At 37.8% G+C, this 12,773-nt stretch overlaps 1 pseudogene; it reads right to left on the bottom strand.

The window, feature by feature from the left end:
* Positions 1–4,174: 4,174 nt before the first annotated feature.
* Positions 4,175–4,755, bottom strand: LOC130855721 (60S ribosomal protein L17-like; annotated as a pseudogene).
* Between the last annotated feature and the right edge of the window lie 8,018 nt (positions 4,756–12,773).

Below are 12,773 nucleotides of genomic sequence, written 5' to 3' on the forward strand. Positions count from 1 at the left end.
AAAACTGGCAGTTATATAAATGTTTGCTGGAGTTCAAAATTTTTTGCTTTAACGTATGAATCTTTTAAATTATTGAATCATCTTCCAGCAATAAGCAACATTTACATTAGTAAATTTTGAGATGTAATAATACAAATACTTCAAAACAGACATGACATTCAAACGCATTCACCAGAATGTACAATGATTTTAAAAATCAAATTTTGAAAGGCTTGTATATATTAAATTTTCCAATATAATATGGAGACAGTGCTTCTTTTCCTGTTATAATGCTTATTTCTTCATATCAAATTATTTTTTTTTACAGAACGCTGTTGCTAACTATAGTAATCATTCTGTGAGTTATGTCTCTAGAGCTTATTTATAACTTGAAGTTTGGACCTTTAGACCACCTGCACCCATTTATCCCACCCCCACACCAAATTCTTCAGTATGTGATTTTTCTATTTTTAAAAGTATGAATCCCGTTTTTAGTTAATGTTTTCCTTTTCTTGTGATGCCTCAATACAAATCCCAAAACTATGACACTATGTTGCCAATGCCTGCGTTTCCACATAAATTGGTCTCATTCATTATATACTTATTTTTTAAAAGGAAATTGTATTCTTGCATCTCTAAGTTGAGGGGTAGTGATGTTCTGATAATTGCTCAGCACTTGTTCTCCTGAGGGATATGCTGGAAGGAGGCCCTAGTTTACATCACTTGCCAATTTATATGGATAAATACTCCCACCGTAGCTCATTTCAAGCTACCAAGGTGAGGTCACAGAATAAGGAAGAGATGTGTAGTAACATCCATTTTGTAGCATTTCCAACATACAGATACAAAGCCAAATTCTGGAACTAAGTTGTGGGCACAACTTAGCAGTATATCAAGTTGCAAGGACAGCTGTAGCTTTCCATCAGACAAGCAAAAAAAGAGGCAAGGATCTATTTGTGACACCAGACTAATCTAGATGAGCCCGTGGGTGACCATGGCAGTAGTGGCATGGATCTCAAGAGAGGTGAAGGAGAAGTGTGGAAAGACAGACAGAGTCACAATGAGTATAGCAGGGGTCAATGATCAGTTAACAGGCCTTTAACAGCAATCCAGCTGTGGTTCAGGGCCTTGGGTCACGGTAGCCCATAGGTTCTATGACATTTAAGAGAGGATTATACATCCCAGGTTAAGCTAAATGAGGATTTTAGAATATATGGGAATCACACCGTGATTAATGGTCTTCAACTTGTTTGCATTAGCCCCTCTCCATTATTCTGTAGATCCTCTCTTCCTCGTGAATTGTCACTGTCCATTGTTTACTCCCAGGATAGAGAAGAAAGATGCTTTCTTAAAACGCAGTTTTTACATGTATTGTTTATGCTCACTAGTTAGTAGATTCCATGCAAAATTTAAATGTAGTAAAACAGGGCCCATCAAATCCTAAATACAAGGGGAGAGGCTGAATGCTAATATTAAGTGTGCTAATTGGAGTAGTCAAAAATGATCACTGTATCTGGTAGCTTATAGAGTAAATCAGTTCAACAAAAGCAATTGCAATTTGTCTGCATTAGTAACACCTTTAGGAGGAGGAGGAAGCAGGACACTTTAAAAAAAAAAAAAAATCTAGCACTGTTTTAGACTATTTCTGCTTTGAAATCTTTTAGTCAACAAAAAAGCATAAAAAGTATCCTGATCTATTTCTTGTACAGAAACAAATCATTTCAGTTTTCTTCTTGTATATTTATCATACTTATGACAATACAAATTAAGTTAATTTGTTTTAAAGCAACAGATGATGTAAAAAGCCAACTTGAGTATATTTGGGTTTAAAAAAAAAAGAAATGAAGCAAAAGAACTTTTAAGGTCTCAAGAGTTTTTTAATGCTGCCACAACGGGGAAAAAATAAGTGTTTTGTTTTCTCTAGCACATTTTTTCCCTAGTACTCCGATTTTTGAGACTGTTTCTTTCAAAAAAAAATCAGTCATTCCGTTTGGTTTCTATAGTAACAAAACCTAATTTCTTGGGTTTCTTCATGAGCTATGATCATGTTGAAACCAAAGAGGACTCACGGGTCTTGCAAAATTCATAAAGTCCTGAACAAATAGGACTGCCATCTTCTGGCATTTGTCTGAAATAGATAGTTGTACCAATTCTGCATCCTAACTGTCCGATTTCCCCTCTCACATTTCCTCTAGCTATTGCCAACCTCACACAATGATGTGGCGCACCCTCGGGTGGTTCTTGGGTGACTTCATCAAGTTGCAAATAAGCCCTGTGTCTCACAGGGAACATGAAGAAGAGACGATGTCTTAATGCAAATATTTGTTCTTTCTGGATAAATGCACTGTTATTGAAAGGATCAGAATCTTCTCCTTTCTTTCAAGAGGTTATTTAATTTTTTCAGATGCAAAACAATTCAAAGAATAAGCCACGTGGTTCAAAAGGAAATTCTACCAGTGATTACTATGACAGAGCTTTTCTCTTCTAAGAGAGAAAGAAAAGAGGACTAATGGAAGAGGGCACATAGGATGTGGGGACTTCCTCCCACCCTTTTTACCTGACAGCAGTGAGTTATGAGGTGTTACAGAGTAAAACAGAGTTACCGTAAGAGCTGTCCAGATAACTTATGGCATTGAATCACAACACCATCTTCATGAGATAATTCATGTCACTAGTGAATGTTCAGTAATATGGATTTTCTCCAAAACACCATATTTAACAGCCAACACCACTGAGAGGTGAATTTAATGGCAAAGTGAATTATTTAATAGAATTGAACTATACTCCAACATGGAACAAGAGCTGATTAAAATGTATGCATAGTTGATAAAGTCATTTTAACTAAATACTGTTTGTGAGTAAGAAATAATAATCAGTCCAAAATGTTAAGATGCCAGCCAAATTAAAGATTAAAGAGAGTAAAGAGTACTCTAATTAGGACTTGTGTGTATTTCAACACGGCCTTTTTATTATTACTGACATAATAGTAAATTAAGCTTTAAATGCAGAGGCAGATGTTTATTCTACCAGAATAGTTTATGGTTGCAATATCAATTCTTTTTAATTTTAGGCACATTAAATAATTACTTGAATAAATGATTTACTTATCCTAATATTGATAAGTTACTACCACTCCTAAAAGAAAATATTTCTCCATGATTAAGTCCAATGCAGCTGTGGAGTTTCAGACTCACAAAGTAAAAATGGCTCCATGAAGCCTTTCATTTTTAAACTGAAAAATTGTGTGGAGGCTGTCCCAAATGTGAGCTCGAGTCTGCTCATCAATAATAGATTAATTGAGATAACTATGGGACATTATAATATGCAATGGTAGTAGTAAAAGATTTTTATTCCATTTGAACAGTATTACTACCACTTGCCTCAAGTAAAACTGACTCAAAAAAGACCAAAATGGGACTTTAAAGCACTTACCCCCAGATCATACCCCTGTGAGAAGAGTTGAAATATTATACTTAGTTACTGATTTTTGGCTCTACGGTCAGTGTGACATTCTGTCCCAATAGTAAGCCCCAACTTTGATCCATTTCTAACTGTAACTGGTCAGTTCACCCTGCACAACTATAGACATTTCTCTGGAATTGCTAACGCTAGTGAATTTCTCTATGCTGTGTAGACTTTAAGTTTCTTTCACTGAAATTCAATTCTTGGTCAGAGTGCCCTTGCTCTCTTTCCAGACCAAGTAATTTTCCACTTCACGAGTTCCCTCAATAAAAGAGCTAATAGTACCAGTAAAAGTATCATGTACAGACAGTTATTGAAGTGCAGAATAAATATCTAGCACAACTCCATGTACCTTGTCGAATACTCTGCGAACTCAATTTATCTTTAAATTGTCTTTTATACTCACCATCTTCTTTCTATTCCCATTTCCAACACTCTAGTTCAGGTCTTCATAATTTTTCATCTGCACTATCCCAGGCAATAATCTCCAACTTGTTTCTAACAATTTCTCCCCTCCACAAACCATCCTCCATGTTACTTTCATATTAGTTACCTGGAGAAACAACTCTGTTAAAATGTCCCTTTGCTCAAAGTCAATGATTGCCCTTATCTTGCAACACAGAATCCAATCGTGGTGTGCCTTTCAAACCATGCACAGTCTGACATCAGTTTACCTTCCTAACTCTTTTTTATGTTTTATTTTGTTTACATTTGCATTTACTTTTTGTGGCATTTATTCCCGGGCCATAAGTTTTTGTTTTTTCAGTTTCTTCTGGGGTATCTTTTTCTTCTGTGCAACCTCCTCTTCTGGTTTAGGAACGATCTGTTCTTTCTCGGTAAGGATCATCTCACTGTGGCGGGGAGAACTTATGTATGGGTTGATCCGACCATGAGCTCTGTAAGTCCTTCGTGGCATCTTGGGGGCTTTGTTCACCCGGATGTGTTCAATGACTAGAGAATCTACATCTAAGCCCTTAAGTTCAGCATTACTCTCTGCATTTTTGAGCATGTACAGTAAAAATTCAGCACTCTTTTTGGGCCACCGATCCTGCATCCAGCCACACTGTTTGGCTGGGCACACCTACCAACTGCACTGTTGTAACCATGGAATGGCCCACATTATTTCTTTTAAGAGACATCCTTCAGATACTTGGTGGCTTTTCGGATATGCATACCCTTCATGGCCTGGGCAGTTTCACGAGTGTTCTTAAAGTGAACGCGAAGATTTGAACCTCTTGACTTGCATGACTTTGTGGGGTTTTCTGGGTCAAGTGAATAGCGAACCATTTTTAGAGGTCACCTCAGGCCACTTGCCGGAAAAGCTACCTTCCTAACTGTTGCTTCAACAATTTCATCTGGGAAGTTTATGCTTGGCCAAAATAGACAGATTACCATTTTAAAGACTTGCCTATTATACACTATTCCTTCCACCTGATAACTATCTCATCCCAGATCTCCACCTATTAAATCCTAGCTATCTTTCAAGGCCCTGCTTAAATGCTACCAACTCTTCACGGCTTTTCTGATAACCATCATGAAGAAACTCTCACTCCCTGAACTCTCATCATTTGCACATTTCCTACAATATCTAATACATTTCTCAAGATATTATAATTAACTGTGCTTATTTTGGGGTCCACCCTAAAGATGAATTCTTTAAGTCAGCTACAAAATTAATTTGCATTCACTCTTTTATACATAACATCAATAAACACTTGTTGATGACTTACTAAATCCCAGTCCCCATGACAGGCACTGGAAATACAGTTATGCACATGCTAAAAAGATTTCTGCCACATGGAACTCACATGCCAGTGGGAAAACAGACCGTACACAAGGTAAGAGGTAAATAAATAAGTAGCCTAGATATTGGGACAAATTCTATAAAGTAAATAAATATGGTGATATAAATGCGAGAGAGAATTTTACCTAGGGTAGTAAAGAAGACTATGCTGAAAAAAAAATTAAGCTGAGACTTGAAGAGTGAGAAGAAACTGACTTATGAAGCATTCAGGATGGTCATTCCAGCTGAAGAATCTACAAGAACAAAGTCTTGGGTATTAGTAGTTTGGTACATTTTTTAAAGTCCAGGTGGAGCTTGTAATAGGGTGTGAGATCAACTTGGAGAGTTTAGATCTTGCCCAACTGTGAAGGTCATGGATAGAGTTTGGATTTTGTTTTAGGAGCAGTGTGAAGACAGAGAATTTTATTTATAATTGTATCCTTTTATTCTTTCAACAAACATTTATTACATACCCACTTTATGTCATAAATAATGATAGTTATTGAGAACTTACAGTTGAATAATAAATTCCCTCCCTCAAGAAAGATATAGACTTTCATAAAAATCATTCCATCTTCGTACAGTTTAGGCATAGCTAGTTGCTAAAAGAATACAGAAGCAGCACCTATTTCAACAGAGACCATATTGAAATTGTTCATCCTGGGACTTCCCTGGTTTCCCAGTGGTTAAGCCTGTCAGTGCAGGGGACATGGGTTCGAGCCCTGGTCTGGGAAGATCCCATATGCCGCGGAGCAGCTAATCCCGAGCACCACGACTACTGAGCCTGTGCTCTAGAGCCTGCGAGCCACAACTACTGAAGCCCATGAGCCTAGAGCCCGTGCTCTGCAACAAGAGAAGCCACCACAATGAGAAGCCCGCGCACTGCAACAAAGAGTAGCCCCCGCTCACCACAACTAGAGAAAGCCCACACGCAGCGAAGAAGACCCAACCCTAAGAAGCCAATAAATAAATAAATGGGAAAAAAAAGAAAGAAAAGAAATTGTTCATCCCATTTCTAAGCATAAAAAAAAAATGCTTTTCTTTACTTACACTATACCTTCAACCTGCTTTAATGGCCAGGAAATAGTCACAAGCAAAGATGATTTTTTTTCAGTACTATGGCCAATTTTTGGCTGGTACAATCCTAGAGAAAAATCTGGAGAAAACCATGAATGATTAAAATCAGAGGAAGCCAAAGGAAGCTTGATGGTATTGTGTTATCAGTTTGATGGCTAAAGTGAAGCACCACGGGACTTCCTCATTCATCAAAGAATGGGGACAGGCTTTGTGTCATAGTGGAGTCAGTGCATGTAGAACATGAGGAGTGACATGATATCTCATAAAAGTTCAAGTGCATCACCATGATAACAATGCCGTGGTGATTACTTGTCTCTAAGCTCCTCACTATTGCTGTCTTTTGTATTAATCCTCAAAATGAAAATATGAGGGAGAAAGAGAGACTGCCAGGCAGGGCTGAATGAAGTTTACAGGTTGCAACTTAAACTTGAGTGAATTTTGTTGTTGTTGTTTGTTTTGTTTTGTTTTTGTTAATGATAAAAACACTGATGTCAATGCCATTCAGCCAAAGACCACCAGGAATAACACTATAGTTGAACAAGTTGATTTTTTTGCTTGTTGCTGTGACGATGAAGGCCCATCATGGGGACCCATGGAGAAGATTTATTAACGGATTTGAGCTTATGTTAGATGATTGAGGGGAAGATTTAAGGAGGCAGGACCTGGATCTGGATTGGACACTATCAGGCAGTGAGGATAATTCTATGATTGGACATTGTAATAAGCTAAACCCACGCGAACACCTTAATTGGTAAAGAAGCAGTAGTTACTCATATTTAGCCAGGATAGGGAGCTGTCTGGTAATTTCTGTGGCTTGGACAAGGCACATATTTTTCTTGGTCCATCATAGTTACTGCATAGCCTCATCTGATGTTAATGTTCTGCAAAACTGCATATATTCAACAGGAGAACACTAAGGTCTTGATTGAGTTGGGGCCAGCTTCTGGATGTCAGGGACTGTTTTTCTTTTTCACAGGTTGCTCTATATAATTATAGTGCATTGTCATGGCTTTGTTTATTTGTTTGTTTGTTTGTGTATGCACAGTAAGCTTTCCCCCACACTTCCATCAGGTAATAGCCCCCTTGGAAGCAGGCATGTGTACCAGAACTTAGATAAATGCTTAGTCACTGCTGCATGAGACACACAAGAAGCGCTTATCAGAGTCCTTCTCAGAGACTCCAGATGTGCTTGTAGGTGAAGAAATTCGTCAGAATATTCTGGTGTTTTTAACCTGGGGCTGCTTGAGATAATGTGCCCTGAGGCTCGGAGAAGGGAGAGTAACACTTTTGTGTATGGATGGAAACAAACAGCGACAAGAGGTTCATAAAGCTCAAAAACATCCACAGGCTTGGGCATGATTTTGCCCAAAGTCCTAATCCATCCTTAGATTTTCCAATCATGTGAGCCAATAAATTCTTTTTTCTTAATCTAATTTTAATTCAGTTTCTGTCATTTGCAGTCAAACATCCAGAATAATATATAAATATCACACACATAAGTAAAATTCTCCATTCAAGAACTGAAATCCTTCTAAAAAGCTGGTATGTAATCCATCAACAATTCCTTGCATGTACACTCCCATTTATATCTATCTTTGACCACTTCTCGCCAGTATACATCACCACCATGCCGATACCAGACGTCAGTGACAGCACATGTCATTGTCACGTGTGCTACTGCAGTATACTCCTTACTCATCTCCCAGCTTCTCTCTATTCTCCACAAAGCAGCCAAAATAATCTTTAAGAAATAGAAGTAAGTATTCAGTGACTTGGTTAAAACTCTTTAAAACTTTCAATTTCCCCTCAAATAGATTCCCAAGTTGGGAGTTAGGACCCCTGCCTAACTCCCAAACCTCATCTCATTTTGCCCTCCCCCGCACCCACTCTGCTTCACCCACACTTGGCCTCCTTTACGCCCATCAAATATACCCTGTTTTTTTTCTGCCATCAAGGTTTTACATACACTATTTCCTTTGCGGGGAACACTCTTCTACTCACCACTGCCCACCAAACTCACCCTTAACCTCCTGGGTATCAGTCAGAGCTCCTTCAAGTACATGTAATAAAACAAGAGTAAAATAATTTTGAAAACAAGCCTACAAGGAGGCATCTTTCCATCCTTCTTCTCAGCTTAAACATCAGGGGTCCTTTCTCATTCCCACCCACCCATTGTTATTCTCTATCTCAGCCCTTTATTTCTCTAACAGCACCAGCATCACTTTACAATCATATACTGATATTTTTTGTTTTCTCGGTTCTTGTACCTTTCCCACACTTGTCTGTAAGATTCAAGAATACCTATAAGGCTCACTTTCGCTATCTGACCATCCAGCATAAATACTTGTTCTTGCTCATGTTTCTTACCTAACTTTCCAGTTTCCATTAATGTGGGCAATTCTTAACATTCTTCTGCAAGACTTTCCTTTTGAGTAAGCTAGTGTCTACTTCTGACAACTAAGATTTCTCTATGTCTGCTTTATTTACACTCTATACCCAGGACCTAACAGGGCACCCATTACACACTGATGCTACGTAAATATTTGTTTAAATAAAATTTTATGCTGTTTCATGAATAAAAAACAAGTCTAAGAACTGTTGCTGTAATCCCTCTCTCAAAAAAAATTTGAAAAATAATCAAATCAATATAACTGAAGGCTAACTCTCTTAACAAGTACAGGTGAGGGACCCATTACAAGACCTTGATCTGAGACAGGCAGAAAGTAATTTTAAAATCCAGGAGACCAATCATTCTCCATCTAATTGGGGATCCAATCATCTGGGGATTCTGAAATTAAAATCAACATCATCAAATATAAACAGTCAGAGTAGACCACTGTGCAGAGTAATAATCAGTTTCCAAGAGCTTTATTTAAATTGTGTGGTTTATACACGCCTTCCTTACTATTTGGGTCTGCTGAGTAGTTATCACAATAAAATGCAAAATGTTGCGTTGGGAAACTTAACCTTGAGGATGCCAAAAAGACTGTTTCATCTCTAATTGAGCCATAACAAAAGAAAAGGAAGGGTAAACTACTGAGAAAAATATTCTGACACTGAAGTTGTACACAGCTATACATTACCAAGAAAGCTGTGCAGTTATTTCTCATGGAGACTTTAAAGATGAGATATCACAGTTCTCTAGTGGTTTTGATATCATCTTACAGTAGATAAAGCTTCGGCACAAATTATGATTCTAGTGATCTATGGTTGTTCAGAAGTTAATGCAATAAATCTGTAAGAAACCACCATACTTGAAACTGCTCATCAAATTTGCAGTTTAAATGCCATTTTACCATGCAAAAATTAGAGATAGGAAAAAGGTCAGAATCTACATTGGACCAGCAAATTACAGTGCCTGGTTATCCTGATGTGTTAGGCTTCCCATTTGTCCCAAGGTTGATTATATTCCCCTTATTAGTATTTTACCAATGTAAAATACATGCTGGACAATTTTATTTTCATTTTTGTTACTAACCATAGATTTTTTAAAAAGACCAGCCATGTTTATCCACACCTATATTTTCAGTGAAAATATAAGTCAATGAAACAGTCTTTCTCAATCAAGAAAACATCTGGCACCCAGCTGGAGAAAAAAAAGAATTGTAATTCTAACCTTTCTCAGTGCTGTTACTCCATTACACCTCAGCCTTTTTAGGCTACTTGCGTCCCATTGAATAAGAGAACCAAATGTAGAAGGGCAAGATGGTGGTAAGTCATACAAAGTATGGACTTTATAGAATTCAGGAGTTCAGAATTTTTAATACAAGAACTAGATCAGGAAAGCAGACACTCACGATAGCAAATGTCCACAGCTGACCCAAAGTCCCTGGCTTCTGTATTCTAACCAGTCAATTATATCCAACCATAATCATTTAAATTGGAAAATATTTGACAGACTTTTTTCAGGACTTTTACGTGTTGTCTTAGAAAACTAATTTATCTGTACTACTTACAGTATTAAGAATACTATCTAAAATTATATTATACAGTGACCCTTTCTTTCATTTTTCTCATTTAGTGGAACCTTCGAACAGAACAGAATGCAGTCAGGTTTTAGGTATAAGTGCCTAAAAAGGGAAGTAAGTTTTCATGCAGATAATAATGGAAGTCAGTGGATTACCTCCCAGCTATAGTAGAATCATGGTCCCACATCACAAAGTGGCTCTTTTAACCTGCAAGAGTTCTCAAGGTACCCAAAAAGTTGTTTCCTGAAGACAAACTGTGAGCTTTCTCTTCACTTCAAACTACCGGACATTTAAAAATAAGGTACACCTAAAGGTATGAGCATCTCATGAGCCTTTCAGAAAAAATGGGTTCAATTATGCTTTATGCCCTTGGCATTTCCCCTGAAAGATATCATGCAAATGATATTTTTTCAGAAACTCTAAGCTTTGAGAGACTAAAGATACAAATCTGTAAGGTGCCTGACACGGGGAAAGCCGTGTTTACGGCCGCATAGTAGTGCAGAGGATACGGGCAGAGTATAACATTATGATGAAGCCAACCTTCACAGAGTTGGATCAATTGTCTTCAAATTCCTGTTTAAAAGAAGGGTTTCCATTTAGTTCAGCAAGAAAGAGAACTACAGGATGATCCCTTGAGGCACTGTACAAAATGTTTCCATTCTTTATTTCCAGGGACCCTCTTTATCTCTCAGGCTAGCACCATTCAACCCTTCATGTATTCAGTCTACAGTTACTTGGTGAACACCAACTACATTAAACTACATTCCAGGAACTGTCTTAAGCCCTGAGAATATGGTACACACCAACACAGACAACTGCCGGCTCTTATAGGACTTTTATTTAAGATGAAGGATAAAGGCCATGCAAGTGAGTAAAGAAAGATATAAGATAAATGCCATAGGAAAATAAATCAGGACAAGGTAATGGAATGGAATGGTAGGGGCCTCTATAGATTGTATGATGACAGACAACCTCTTTGGCAAGAGTCAGCCATGAGCATATCTGAGAAAAGAGACTTCTAGTCAAGAGGCACAAGTGCAAAGGCACTGAAATGGGAGCCGTCCGTGTGCTAGAGGAATGAAAAAGAGGCCAGTGAGGCTGCAGTTCAGTGAGCTAAGTGGGAAGTGATTTTGAAACGGTAGTCTGGGGCCAGATTACGTGACATAAGCAAGCAATTTTTATTTTATTCTAAATGTGTTGGGGAAAAAATGTATGACATGACCTAATTTAAGTTTATCATGATTTCTGTTTGCAGTGTGGAGAATGGATTTAATGTGAACTAGAGTGAAAACGGGAGATCAATTAAACATTTAATGCATTAATCTAGGCAAAAGAGGAGGGTAGCTTAGAGCATGTGCTAACGGCTGAAATGGGGAGAGAGTGATAGATTCAAGATATATTTTGGAAGTAGAATCAACAGGGTTTGCTGATGGAGTGAATGTAGAGGGGCAGAGAAAGAATCAAGTATGACACTCCTGGGTTTATTTCCCTTCAGTAAAGGGTGGAAGGCATGACATTTGCCGAAATGTGGAAGAAGGAAGGATCAAGTTTAGGAATGATGATTTAGCTGCAGACACATAAATTCTGAGATGACTTTGAAATATCCATACAGAGAGTGTGATTTGAAGTTCTGGACCATAGCTGCTGGCTTCTTTAAGGCCTGTCCAGCACCTGTGTCCCTTGCTCTTGAGTGAATCAGTCTCTGAGCTAAAATTTGAAAGTGAGCCTTACAGTGACTCAAAAATCCCTCCCCTTTTCTTCTCTTTTATTTTCTTATCCTTTGTGGAACTCTTCCTTTTCTTACTCCCAAAGAGTTAAGCTGTTTAGCTCAGGACACTGTAACATACTTCAGCATAGCTTTGGGACTTTAAATGATTCTGTATTTGATCTTAAACACACCTACTCTACCAAAAGAATTATTCCTATCTCTGTTCTCCTACTAATAACCGACGGTGAGTCCCCATTCATCAGAATTCCCTTAATGCACCAACTGCTGACAGCCACTTCCAGACCAGACACTTACCCACTGCATCTCTAGTTTAGTGGCCCGGTTCAACTGAAGTCTAGCTTCCTCTTCAAAGTCTTCACTACCTAGTAATAAGCAATGTTCCCTTGATTTGTTTCACAAGTTGTGGGGCATCCTATGAAATAATTTATTGGCTGCAGCATTAAAGAGCAGTTTTTAAAGTTTTCTGGAATCTTCATAAAAGAATGCATTAAAGATGGCTAAATAGTCCATATCAGTGCAAGAGAATGCTCTCTGAGACACATAAAAGCTATCATAAAACATTTTGACTCTGTTTCTCTGATAAATACCCAGTAAAATAAGCTCCCATTAATTATATTTCTAATTGTTGTCTTACTCTATGAATATTTTTAGCTAAAAAAGCCAATATCTGCCTTTTCATAAGAAATTATACAGAATAAGGTAAATCTTTTGCTATACCTGACCTTGTTATTGTCTCCTGCTTTCTATATCTAATAAGCAGATCCACGTAAGCTTT

Source organism: Hippopotamus amphibius, chromosome 6 (genome assembly GCF_030028045.1).
Source record: "Hippopotamus amphibius kiboko isolate mHipAmp2 chromosome 6, mHipAmp2.hap2, whole genome shotgun sequence".
NCBI lineage: Eukaryota > Metazoa > Chordata > Mammalia > Artiodactyla > Hippopotamidae > Hippopotamus > Hippopotamus amphibius.